This window comes from Cydia amplana, chromosome 11 (assembly GCF_948474715.1).
Source record: "Cydia amplana chromosome 11, ilCydAmpl1.1, whole genome shotgun sequence".
Lineage (NCBI taxonomy): Eukaryota > Metazoa > Arthropoda > Insecta > Lepidoptera > Tortricidae > Cydia > Cydia amplana.
The window spans coordinates 6,089,710-6,104,485 of NC_086079.1; positions in this window are offsets into that span (position 1 = coordinate 6,089,710).

Genomic DNA, 14,776 nt, shown 5'->3' on the forward strand with positions numbered 1-14,776 from the left:
TGCTCGTTGACATCACCATCCCCCATGATGAGAATCTCGTGAAAGCCGAGAAGGACAAGTCCAGCAAGTACCTAGACTTGGCTCACGAGATAACCGCCATGTGGGATGTTGATTCGACGATCATTGTCCCGATAGTCGTTTCAGTGAACGGTCTAATAGCGAAGAGTCTCGACCAACATCTTGAGAGACTCTCGCTAGGTGGTTGGATCAAGGGTCAGATGCAGAAGGCGGTGATCTTGGACACGGCGCGGATAGTCCGCCGGTTCCTCTCTCTGCAGCCCTGACCACCGGCAGCTTGGGCCTTGCCCCGCTGCTGGCGGCACCCTAGGTTAGGTTTTTTATAATATGTTTATAAGTATTTTGTATTGTTTTTGTAAGTGTTTTTGTATTTTATTTTTATATCCATATTATAAAATAACCTAACTTAAGACCAAAAATAAATAAAGAGAATAATAATAATAATAATAATTAGGTTAGGTTTTTTATAATATGTTTATAAGTATTTTGTATTGTTTTTGTAAGTGTTTTTGTATTTTATTTTTATATCCATATTGTAAAAAACCAACCTAAGAAGAGAAATAAATAAAAGAAGAATAATAATAATAATAATAATAATAATAATATTAAATACATTCAAAATCATACACCCTACAGAAAGGCCACATATCCCCAAACTAAAAATGTCCCGAAAGCTTATGTCAATAGTAACTTACCTAGACAAACATGTCATTCCCCAATATATTTCACACCAATTAGATTTCAATTCATTTCAAAATATTGTTTATACTTCTGCATACACAACAGCCGCCTATATGGGGGTAAAAATTGACAAACTCGCCAGTATTGGTAAAATACAAAAACCTAACAAACCAAAATGGCAGTTAAGATTAGAGTTCAGAATAAAGAAATATAGAGCTGATATAGGCCGCCTAACACAGTATATAAGAGGTAATAGAAGCAGAAGGATAGTTGCAGCAGTAGAAACGATAAAAACAACATATCAGAGGCATGCTACATTCGAAAACCCCAACACCTTACCTGAACATTTCTTAGATACCCTAAAACAAAAATTAAACACAGCTGCTAGTAGACTTAAGAGATATTTAACTTGTACGGAGAGGAAATCACAAAACGCACTGTTTTCAAACAATGAGAGCGGATTCTACAGAAAACTGTCGTCGCCGGCAGGAGCACAACAAAATCAGTCAGGTAAGACTCAAATCCCTACTATGGACTCACTCCGCCGATACTGGGCGGATATATGGGAAAGGCCGGTCCAACACAACGAAGATGCAACATGGATCAACGATGAAGAATCGAGTACTACATCCGCCATCCCAATGATGGAATTTGAGCACATCCCAATAGACACATTCGTACAGGTAATAAAACGCACACATAACTGGAAGTCTCCTGGAACTGATAACATACACAACTTTTGGTATAAAAAACTTCCTTGCACACACCCATATATTCATAAATACCTCAATCAGTTTATAAAATCTCCAGAAACAATGCCATCCTATATTACACAAGGCCGAACATATATGCTCCCTAAAGATAATGACACTGCAAATCCCGCCAAATACCGCCCTATCACCTGTCTTCAAACCTTTTATAAACTCTTAACCGCATGCATTAGCGAAATTATATATAGTCACCTGTCACAACATGGTATCCTCAAAGAGCAGCAGAAGGGTTGTAGGAAACATAGCCAAGGATGTAAAGAGCAATTAATTATAGATTCAGTAGCTATGAAACAGGCAATGAGAAGAAAACGAAATATTCACACCATGTACATTGATTATAGGAAGGCGTTCGATTCAGTACCCCACACCTGGCTCGTTTATATTTTGCACCGCTACAAAATCCATCCATCGATAATAGACTTCCTACAAACTGCCATGCATAGTTGGCAGACGACCCTCACTCTGAAACAAGAAGGAAAAACATTGAGCACTGAACCTGTTAGTATTAAGAGAGGTATTTTTCAAGGGGACGCTCTTAGCCCGTTATGGTTTTGCATGGCATTAAACCCTCTATCCGAACTCCTTGACAGAACTGATGCAGGCTTTAAACTTAAACACGACAATTCACACTACAGGTTGACTCACCTTATGTATGTTGACGATATAAAACTTTTCGCGGATAATGTGACAGAACTGTTTCGGCTCGCAGACATAACGCAAGAGTTTTCCACAGATATAGGTATGCAGTTTGGTGTAGATAAGTGCAAAATACACTCATTTCATAGAGGACAGATTCTAAATAACACTTACACCTTAGATACTGGAGAGCGGGTTGACTATATGACTGAACAAGATACATATAAATATTTAGGGTTTCAACAGTCCAGACAGATACATCAAAAGGAGACGAAGCTCGAACTTAGGAGAAAATTTAGACATAGACTTGGCATCATCCTTAAATCACACTTAAACTCACGCAACACAGTTAAAGCTATAAATACTTTTGCAATTCCGGTCTTAACGTATTCCTTCGGCATCATAAACTGGTCACAGTCCGACTTAAAGCAACTCCAGCGCACAATAAACACAACGTCAACAAAATACAGGAAACACCACCCAAAATCCTGCACGCAAAGATTATCTCTACCGCGGCGAGAGGGAGGGAGAGGCTTAATAGATTTAACTAATTTACATAATAAGCAAATAACCACCCTCAGGCACTATTTCCACACCAAAGCCGAGCAGTCAACACTACACTCCTACACAGTAAAAATAGATGACCGCTACACCCCCCTTAATCTACAGGATACAATTATCCAACGTAATGAACACATTGTAAGCTCACAACAAAAATCTTCGGAATGGGCCCAGAAAGCGCTTCACGGAAGACACCATGCTGATCTTGCTCAAACGTTTGTAGATAGGGATCTATCAAATACTTGGCTGAAGAAGGGTGAACTCTTCCCGGAAACCGAAGCTTTTATGTTGGCAATACAGGATCAAGTTATAGCCACCCGCAACTACAGGAAACATATCACTAAAGACTTAGACCGACCGACTGACTCATGCAGACATTGCAATAGTGCCCCCGAAACCATCCAACACATAACAGGTGCATGTAAAGCCATAGTACAAACCGACTACAAACACCGTCATGATCAGGTAGCCTCTATAGTCCATCAATATCTGGCTCACAAATACAAATTTATTGAAGTACAAAAACCATATTATAAATATACTCCATCCACGGTACACGAAAACAGGCAATACAAACTGTACTGGGATAGGACAATAATAACAGATAAAACAATTCATTTTAATAGACCTGACATTACATTTTTTGACAAAGATAATAAGACCATTTACATAATAGATATAGCGATTCCAAATACACACAATCTGCAGTCAACAGCCAATGAAAAATTAACAAAATATAAGGATTTGGCAATAGAGCTCAGACGTCAATGGCATGCTAATACAGTTCATATAGTACCAATTATAATTTCCACAACTGGAGTAGTCCCCAAAACCATAAACAATAGCCTAAAAACCCTACAGATCCCCTCTTACTTCATATACACAATACAAAAAGCCACAATCTTAAATACATGCCGGTTAACTAGGAAGTTTTTAACCTCGTCGACCATAAATGATACCCTGTAATTATTAATTTTATTATGCTTGGCCATGGCCCGCATAATAAACAAACAACCCTTGAAAAAGGAGATATATAAAATATCAACAATAAATAATAATAATCCATATTATAAAATAACCTAACTTAAGTTTGAAGAGAAATAAAGAAATAATCAATAAATAATAAATAAACTTTTAACCGCAAATATCACACGTTTTGTAGATCTCTTTAGATCACATAATAGGTACACATTCACGGGCTCAAACCAAGTTATGGTCGTAACTGTTACGTCAAATCAGTAAATATCAACAGATTTTAAACACAAAAATGCACGATTCAAAAAGCCCGGCGAACAGTAAACATAAATCATGGCGGACAATGGCGGATGTGAAGGTAAGTGAGAAAGGGATGCCGCTGTTAGAGCAAGATATATATATCCGCCATACCAGCTAGCTTAAACTTCATACAACGATTTTTATAAGGAGACTTTCGCCAGACTGGGGCGCCAGCGCCACTCCCACGATACTATCACAATCTAAGGGTAATACCACAAACGAGAGTCGAAATTTTGCTATCTAACCTCTGTATCACTCTTGCATATTCGAGCGATAAAGAGGCAGATAGCTGAGTTTCGATTTCGCGTTTCCCGGTAGGCCCTTTGTAAGCAAACCACCTTGATGTATCATTGTCATTCATTTGTCATTGTATATGTGAAACCTTGTCAAAAAACATTAAGGTACAGTATGTATTCAGTATAGCCTCAAAGTAAATGTCATCTATTTCGGATGTTTAATCTCTACTATTATAAATGCGGAAGTAGCTCTATCTGTCTGTCTGTCTGTTACCTATCCACGCTTAAACCGCTAAACTTTTTTCACAATCCATAACACCACCACCACAATACATAGGCCTTTGTCCTTCAGTACACCTGCATGAAATAAGATCTTTTCCGAGCAAGTGTGATGAAAAATTAATTTGTCTACTTTTTAAGAGGATTTTGATCTCCAAAGCCAAAAGAGGAGTGTTACCGTAAAACGAGGTGAGTAGGTTTCGTTTTACGGTACTTAATAAGATTTATAATTTTAAAACCCCTATGGGGTGAGTAGGGTCAAAACTGAAATTCAGACCTCGATAACATTTTATTTTTACATATGAAAACTGAATGGTGTATATAATAAGTGTTCCGGACGTTTGTATTTTAGTATTTATTTTATTTTGGGTAGTTCCATTTTATAACTTTGACGATAAAGAGGAAAACTCACCTCACCCCGTAGTGCCTCGTATTTGGGGTGAGAGGGGTTTTCATACAAAGGTGATTTTGGAAGATTGTTGGATCGATTTTTTTTATTATGCGTATTACTATAGCTCCATTTTAAATTGGAATACATTATTTTTGTAGCAGTAGCCTTAAAATCCCTTCTCACCTCCCTCTCAAACCTTCTCTCCCCATTCATAACCCACCTCTCCCCGCGAAACCTACTCACCCCTTTTACGGTACCTAATATGGTAGTACAAGTTAGTTGAGGTTGTTCAGGGAACAAATAACGATGATACTCAAATAGAATGAAATCGATAGAGTTGAGTGACGGTGGAATTGGTACAAAATTAGACTTAATTTCCTGCCTCGTACGATAACAAAGCGAAATAAAGCTAAATTGGGACATCCGGCCTTTGTAATAGTTTCCTATAAAGCCTTTACATCGTAATGAGACCAATTCCGATTTACATTGTGACATCAAAGTGATATATTTAAATTATGTCCGGCGCCCGTGCGTCTCGCTCGCACCAGTACATGTACTGACAAGTACGAGCAAAATGCACAGGCGATTATTTAGATATCATTTTGATGACACAATGTAAGTTTGAATTTTTGCTTGTACCTTAGCTTTATTTTCAGCTAATTTTGAAAGTAATCCAAAATTAACTGAAAATGAGAGAAAACCAACAACCACTATTCCTTAGAAAATTCCTTAGCAATTTTACTCCCTACAAGAATATTTGTCATGTAAAGGATTGTACGTAGTAGGATGTTTTTAATAATTCGATTACTATTTTTGATTTATTGATTTGCTATTTTATAGTTATAGCTAAATTAATTTAGTTTGTAGTTTAAAATATAGGTATTGCGTGCTGGATCTCGGCAGATTGGAATTGAATTATTATGTTTATACTCATTTTCATGCAATAAAAAAAATTATGAATTGAATTATGAATGTTGGTCGGTATTCAACGCTTTAACCCGACGGTCATATCAAAAGTCTCCTATAAGCAAAAGGTATCAAACAATTTGGCAATGTCGTAACTAATTAGGAAGAGCGGCCTAGTCAGAAGCAAGTTTCGACGCTGAGATTGGTTGGTACTCGTAATCGCGTTAATTATTTTACATTAACATGGGCCTACGCAAACCTTTAACTTTATTAGGAGTTTGGTGTGATTGATCATATAGTGGAGTAGACACAGTTGACGTAACGTTCCCTCACGATGTTTTCCTTCACCGAAAAGCGCCTGGTAAATATCAAATGATATAGAACCCGCGACCTCCGGATTGCAAGTCGTACGCTCTTACCGCTAGGCCACCAGCGCTTAATGTAAAAGATTATATTAATATGAAAGCGAAGGTCTCCGTTTCGGCTTTAACAAAAATTATTTCGTTAGTCCGGATGTTCTCGTCTACAGGTCGCATTTTTCAAATGAATTTCGTGAACATTGGTAAGCAGGTCAGTAGATTTTTTTTTTCATTCAGTATTGGAAGCCTTTCCAAATGACGGAGCCATGGGGGTTCGTGATGTTTACAGCTCACAGAGCCACTATTTTTCTAGGTCCAAGTTGTTCGCAGAAATCGCGAAGCATCTGGTTGACGTAACTGGTGACCGAAGAGCTGGCGACTACCTCGCACAACGTATCAGCATTGCGATACAGCGAGGAAATGTCGCCAGCATCCTTGGTACAATGCCTCAAGGGCCTATTTTAGATTTAAGCTAGTTTTTAATTTCTTTTAGTACCACTGTATATATCTTGTTTGTAACAATTGTTATTAATAAATATATTTCATTTCATTCCATTTCATTTTAAATACTTATGTTGTATATGTTACTGATGTAGCATTAAGTAAATTGACTTTATGGGAAATATTTCTACATAATTTATTGTATACTGATCTTGGTTATACCCTTTAATTTGCCTTTTTCCTGTTTTTTTATTATTTTGTAAAAGTTCCTAACTCTTATAATAAATAATAAATCGAAAAAAAAAATTAAACGAAGGGGCATAGATTTCATGCTCTTAATATTTTTAATATATACATCGCCTAAAAACATTTTCTATAATGTTAATATCCAGAGAGGAAAATTGGTAAAGAAAAATCATTATTAGGGCGAGCGAAGCGAGCCCTATCACTATTCGACAAACTATGCATTCTTGTGGTACACTTTACGGAAAATCTACCGCACTTATAGGTTTGAAATTTAACATAGTAATTTAAATTCATGTCTAGATGTGTTATCAAACATAAAAATATCATTTTATACACCTAAAAAAATAAAATAAAGGAAAAACACTTTGTATTACTACTAGCGCCATCTGTTAGAAAAATTACAAATTAAAATTCGTGCTAATGTACTATGTGCTAACAACGATGAATACAAAAAAAAACCGGCCAAGCGCGAGTCGGACTCGCGCACGGAGGGTTCCGCACCATCAACAAAAAATAGAGCAAAAAAATCGTGTTTGTTGTATGGGAGCCCCCCTTAAATATTTATTTTATTTTATTTATAGTATTTGTTGTTATAGCGGCAACAGAGATATGTACTTACATCATTTGTGAAAATTTCAACTGTCTAGCTATCGCGGTTCATGAGATACAGCCTGGCGACAGACGGACGACGGAGGGACGGACGGACGGACGGACAGCGAAGTCTTAGTAATAGTGTCTTAGTAGCGCGTAAATTTTGGATTCTGACCCATCTCGCTTCGCTCGGTTTGATTCCCAATTATAGCAATTAAGTTTCTCTGAATACTGGAACATTCAATCTTGCTGTAGGTATATTCACTGCGGAGGTCAATTTACTCGTATGTTCTGTTCTGTGACGCCGATGAACTGATCAGTCATGTTGTGTTAGCAAACTTAAATCGGGTATTTTCAGTTCGAGAAACAGTTTTAGTGTTACTATTGCTTGGAACTGCCAAAATTATAAATAGAGATAAGCATATTAGGCCGACTGTATCGGCCCTAAATCACTGAATTGTTTGTATTAACAAACTACACCCCGACTGCAACTTGTATGGAAATTGCACGCCGACGTTGCAATTGGCGTGCAGTTCAACAAAATGACCCAGAACCCTGGCAGTACCTAGTGGAACTCAGGTCTGGTGCAACATAGGCACACGCTGTTTTAGTAATTCGACACGTCTTGAGTCTTGATGAGCACTTGGGAGAGCAGTACGATAGAGCTGATGCTGAATCCTGGCTGTACCTAGCGGAACTCAGGTTTGGTGCAACATAGACACACACTGGGTTGGACATCCGACTCGTCATGATGATCACTTGGTAGAGCAGTACCCAAGATAGCTGATGCTGAACCCTGGCAGTACCTAGTGGAGCTCTGGTTTAATACAACATATGCACACGCTGTTTTGGTCGTCCGACTCGTCTTGATGAGCACTTAGGAGAGTAGTACCCAAGATAGAGCTGATGCTGAACCCTGACTGTACCTAGTGGAACTCAGGTTTGGTGCAACATAGGCACACGCTGTTTTAGTCATTCGACACGTCGTGACGGGCATTTGGGAGAACAGTACCCAAGATAGAGCTGATGAGCTGATGCTAAACCCTGGCTGTACCTAGTAGAACAGGTTTGGTGCAACATAGATACACGCTGTTTTGGACATCCGACTCGTCAGAATGAGCACTTGGGAGAGCAGTGCCCAAGATAGAGCTGATGCTGAACCCTGGCAGTACCTATTGGAACTCAGGTTTGGTGCAACATAGGCAAACGCTGTTTTGGTCATCCGACTCGTTTTTTTGAGCACTTGGGAGATACCCAAAATAGAGCTGTAGCTGAACCCTGGCAGTATTTAGTGGAATTCAGGTTGGTTGCAATATAGGCACACGATGTTTTGGTCATCTCACTCGTCTTGATGAGCACTTAGGAGAGTAGTACCCAAGATAGAGCTTAATGAGCACTTAAGAGAGCAAATTATACGTAAGTTTATGTGCGGAGCAGCATGATTACCGCCAGTAGGTGTCCAGACGGGATAGTTTTACGCTCAATTGTGTAGTGTGGACGCATAAATAAATTCAAGGACATTGGCTCGCTGACCCAACATTATGTAGGAAAGCCAGTTGGCTTCCTTACAAAAAGTACTGGGCGACCGTGTAGGATGTAATAAACGCTTATGAAATCGTATATTACGTGTGGATGATATTGGCAATTTGATTTTGTCGTCTGGACACGACGTCTTTTAATGGAGAAAGTAAAAGTTGTAACAGACAGCCGTACCGAACAGCGACCGAGGTCCAATTAGTAGGTATATTTTTTTCTTGCTCTCACATAAGTGACATAACTATAAAGTTGCGTCCTTAGCGGACTTATTACGTACCCACTCGATTGAACATGGAACAAGCCTCGGACTGGATCAAAGTCGCGGTCTGGTACGTTTAGGTAGAAAAACTCCGCGAGCCCTTACAAAGCTCTGCTTTTTGCTAGTAAATTATTTTTCTTTGCTATTAATATTTTAAAGTAGTTTTTTTTTGTTAAAATTAATATAAGTAATTTCAAAAAGAGATTATAACTATACTCGTCGTACCTACATCAAGTTATATACATTTGGCCAGATAACAACGAGTTATATTCTGTTTAAAGCTTAAATTGAAAGAAGATATTTGTTTGGTTTGTTTGGATTGCACAGGACAAAAAACAAGGGGTGTAATATATAATAATTACTCAGGGGATATGTGGCGAGTGCCCTCACCTCTCTGTGTCGGAAACAGCGGCTTTTACGCCAACAACTTTAATAAAATATAACGTTTGTGTAAAAATAATAGTATTTTTGTGATTACGCGTTTTTAGACAGTATTAATTATGAGACATTTGATTTAAAAGACTTTTTTATTATTAAAAAATACTATTTATTAATTACTATTAGGTACCTACTAGTAGGTACTGTTAAATTATTACCGCGTTTGCTCGTCCTTATAAACCTTACATACTCATCGTAGGAAGGAAGGTGACGATCGCTTGCGCGTCGCCATCGAATCTCTTTGTGTCTCTCTTTCACTCTTCCATATCAGTGGGACATTGACAGTTGGGTTTCGTTCGCTACCGAGCTGTAGCGGTTGGAATGTTGTCTACGGGGCCAGTCAGCCTAGCCAAGCTGACAATCGCTATCGCTATCGCTTCGCCATATCGAATCGTTTTGTGTGCGACAGTGACAGTTGCGTTTCGTTCGCTACCGAACTGTAGCATTTGGAATGTTGTCTACGGGGCCAGTCAGCCTAACCAAGCTGACAATCGCTATCGCTATCGCTTCGCCATCGAATCGTTTTGTGTGCGACAGTGACAGAGTTGCGTTTCGTTCGCTACCGAGCTTTAGCGATTGGAATGTTGTCTACGGGGCCTGGCCCCGTAGCGAACGAAACGCAACCGTCACTGTCACACTAATATGGAAGAGTGATAGAGAGCTACAAAGCGTTTCGTTTTCGAAGCGATTGCGATCGTCACCTTGGCTAGACTGGCTGATCCGCTACTTTTGATCCTGACTGTACCCAGTGCGAAAGGAATCTTAATCAACAAGTTGGAGGCAGTCGGCTACTTCCAATGGCTGCCGGAACTCGTTAGATTTTGTAAGCAAACGATACTAATATTTTTTGGGTTTTCTGTTTAACAACTTTAATTTTACTGCGCAATAAGGAGGTAAAAAGGGAAAAAATATTTATTGAAACTCTAACTTTGAACTTTGGGTTCAGGCTTTTAACCGAGAAGTAAATAATCAACTTGTGAATTATTTGTTATAGACTAAAACTTAACAAGTTGAAAGTTATTTGTTATACGTTAAAAATAGACTAAAGATTCATAAATTTTAACTATCATCATTGTGATGCATTTCATGATCCATCTTATTCCGCTTAGGATAATTATATTGTTTGTAGGTAAATAAAACAATTCATTATCGCTCCATACATTGCGCCCGTAACCCCGCCGGTCGCCATGATACTCGCTGATGATGCTCGCTAGTGTTGCCAACGCATCATCATCATCTTCCTCGCGTTGTCCCGGCATTTTGCCACGGCTCATGGGAGCCTGGGGTCCGCTTGGCAACTAATCCCAGTAATTGGCGTGGGCACTAGGACCTTCCAACCCAGAGGGTAAACTAGGCCCGTATCGGGATTAGTCCGGTTTCCTCACGATTTTTTCCTTAACCGAAAAGCAACTAGTAAATATCAAATGATATTTCGTACATAAGTTCCGAAAAACTCATTGGTACGAGCCATGGTTCGAACCCGCGACCTCCGGATTGCAAGTCGCACGCTCTTACCGCTAGGCCACCAGTAGCTTCTAGTGTTGCCAACGCATCTGCTTATTTATTGATGAACACCACAATCACCATCAATGTTTCCAATTTGAGATGTCTCTTCAACTTTTCAGAATTTGAATACCTAGTTCCTTGACAAGTTCATTACGAGTTCCCTCCACAAACAAAGTGATAAAGTCCACTCCTTTATTACAAGAAAGACTGCCGTATTCGAACTTCAAGATATTCACAAGAGACGACACGTACTAGATCCATTCTAGATACGTTATAGTTTAGATTTCAACTAGTTCTCTTTTGCAGCGCAATTCGGGCAACCAATGTCACTTTTACGATAGATCGTGTTAGATATCTATTAGATGTGAATTAGATCTCTAAGTAATATCTTGTGGAAATCGTTCAAGTGTATCTCCAGAATAGCGGAAATGTCAAATTTGACATGTTAAATCTTAAACATATCGTTATCGTATCTTGACGATGTCTAAAAGATATCTATTAGATGTCTATTACAAAATCCGAATCGGGCCCATAGTCTTTGTCCGACTTGCTGATTATTTGTATAGTAGACAGTGACAGATAAGCGGTAAAAACTGGAATAAGTAGTTTAAATATATTTAAAATCTATCCGACAGGAGTTTAAATTGTTACATATTGCTACCTTTGTAACAATCTGTATTTGCTTGGGACTTTTGGGGCAATAAGCTCAGCATCTAAATACAGATTTAAAAAACCGGCCAAGTGCGAGTCGGACGGAGGGTTCCGCACCATCAACAAAAAATAGAGCAAAACAAGCAAAAAAACGGTCACCCATCCAAGTACTGACCCCGCCCGACGTTGCTTAACTTCGGTCAAAAATCACGTTTGTTGTATGGGAGCCCCACTTAAATCTTTATTTTATTCTGTTTTTAGTATTTGTTGTTATAGCGGCAACATAAATACATCATCTGTGAAAATTTCAACTGTCTAGCTATCACGGTTCGTGAGATACAGCCTGGTGACAGACGGACGAACGGACGGACGGACGGACGGACAGCGGAGTCTTAGTAATAGGCTAATAGGGTCCCGTTTTTACCCTTTGCGTACGGAACCCTAAAAATGGACGGACTAAACGTAAACTAGAATACCTACATTCTATTTTACTCTTTTACAAATAAGCCATTTTTATTATCCATAGAAAAGAAAAGCATTTTTTTCAGATTGCTTTACAGAATTCCCCTTCAAATATTTTACGTTGTAAACTTCACATCACACACACACACACACACGGTTCAGACTAAATGTTTCCTGAAAAGCGATACAAGCGTTAACCCTGCCGGCTTTCCTTTGATCTCGTCACCTTGGTGCAAGCTAGAGAAGGAAGCCAGTTTGAACGTACAGTCAGCTGCAACATTGCATGGAGGAATTATTAATGAATTCATTGATAAAGTGGTGATGCATTTTTGCGGCTGATGGTACATATGGAAGCTGTAGGTCTAGATTAAGAGAAGAAACTGTAACAATATTTTCTGTACGACGATTTGTTTCATACTTAAATGAATAAAAATAAATATCGTTAGCAAATATAAATATGTATTTATGCCAAATTTAATCCCAATCGGATACCAACATTAATAATATTGGATTACGAAAAAGGGATTCCGTTTTGAAAATAACTTACCTATACAGGGCATGTAACACGAGCAAATAATTAAAACATATGTTATATTCCTCAAACTATAAAACTTTTGTTAAGCAACTTTTAAAAATTATGAATCCTTTAGACTTCCTCTTTTTCATACAAAATAAATATTGCCTTTGATGAACGCGGACATCAGTGTGTTTGACATTCCCTGTCACGCTTTAAACATAACAACATTTGCAATACATTGCGTCTTAGAATAAACTTTAAAGCGTAATAAAAAATAAGTTACTTCTAAAAGTTGCTGAACAAATGTTGGTCAGTTTGGGGAGTATAGCCTACAGTTTAATTTATTGCTCCTGTTACACCCTGTAACCCTGTACACCCTGTATATCTAGTTTCTCTAAAACCTTACCTAAAATGTAAAAATGAGATCAGTTTCTGAAGTTCACATTTCGCTCCATCCTGCAGCATTCTGCTGTATTCAAATACGTTTACCATTTCACTTCTCCATCGCTGTCTAAAGTACTCGTATCTGTCGGTTTACGAGTAAAATTGCTTACTGTAGATACTCACGTCAAAATGTCTGTTCGACTTTACAATGTTCTATTGTAAAATTGTAGAATTTAAATATTTTAGTAGTTCCTCATCTTATACGCTTTAAGAATCAGCTAAGTAAAAATATGAGTTTTCAATAATTTTCCATGTGGAAATTGTGGTATTTTTAAACTCTCTGACGGCATATCAGTTGAGCCTGAGTGAAAAATCTTTATGGACTAAGAGCTAGCCCGGATTCAGTCATTTATCCTCGTAAACAAGTCCCGGTGCACTATAGGTACTTAGTAAAATTTAAATTCGAGTTTTGACTCATCACTACGTAGTATAAAACAAAGTTGCTTCCCGCTGTCTGTCTGTCTGTCTGTATGTATGCTTAGATCTTTAAAACTACGCAACGGATTTTGATGCGGTTTTTTTAAATAGATAGAATGATTCAAGAGGAAGGTTCATATATAATTTGTTATCCCGTGCGAAGCCGGGCGGGGCGCTAATGTAGAAATAAAAGTAAGTCCCAAATTTAAAAGAGCAAAAATTAGCCTGGACCTAAAGGAGGACTTACGTTAGAACGGCCCGGGATCCAACACTAGAAAGCATCACGTGACGCTTTCTTTTGTTTTCTATGATCGCCTGTCATAGAATCGGTTGCCTCGGCTCGGACCCGGGCCGTTCTAACGTGAATCATCGTTTACGAGGAGTAAAAGCATTTGCTTTCTTCTTTTTGCTTTTTTGCTTTTTTTTTCTTTATTTAAAGACATTGAATGAAACCACTTTATTGGTACCCGATAAATTTATTTCACCCATAACGTCGATAGTGTCATTAACAACAAACTAAGTAAACACTGGGTATCCAAAAACATTGATTCTCCAATATTTGACTCGCTAGCCTAGAAATTATCATATCCATTATGTAACATTACATGTATGTATGTAGAGCATCAGAGGTAATACAAAACACTTAATAAACTTGGAAAATTCACTTTGTAAACCCCAGCCTAAATAAATGTGTCAATAAATAAGAAAATGTTGCCTTTCCCCTTTTTTTTAAACTTTACAAATATTTTTGTTTAGACAGAATTAAAGTATATAACCACTAACGTTAAAATATAATATTTTAGTCTTTTACCTCTTACTACTACTTCTTGATTTTCAATATCTAATAATAATTTTTTTTATAAATATATGTGCGTCACGGTGGCGGGACCTTTAATAATACTTAAGTATTATTTGAACTAAAGCTACATGTTTGTAGATTAATATAATCAAAATAAAACTACCATTTAACAACCAAACTAAGGTACATACTACTAACACAAAACAAATATGTTGTGGTAAACAGTTATTTCATATTTATTTTATTGGAACAGCACCTACATATTGTCTCAACCTTATTTAACAAACGATTGCATAAAAAGGAAATAAGTATAACTTCAAAAGTACAAAGGTCGCGCTAGAGTGACGCACATTGAAA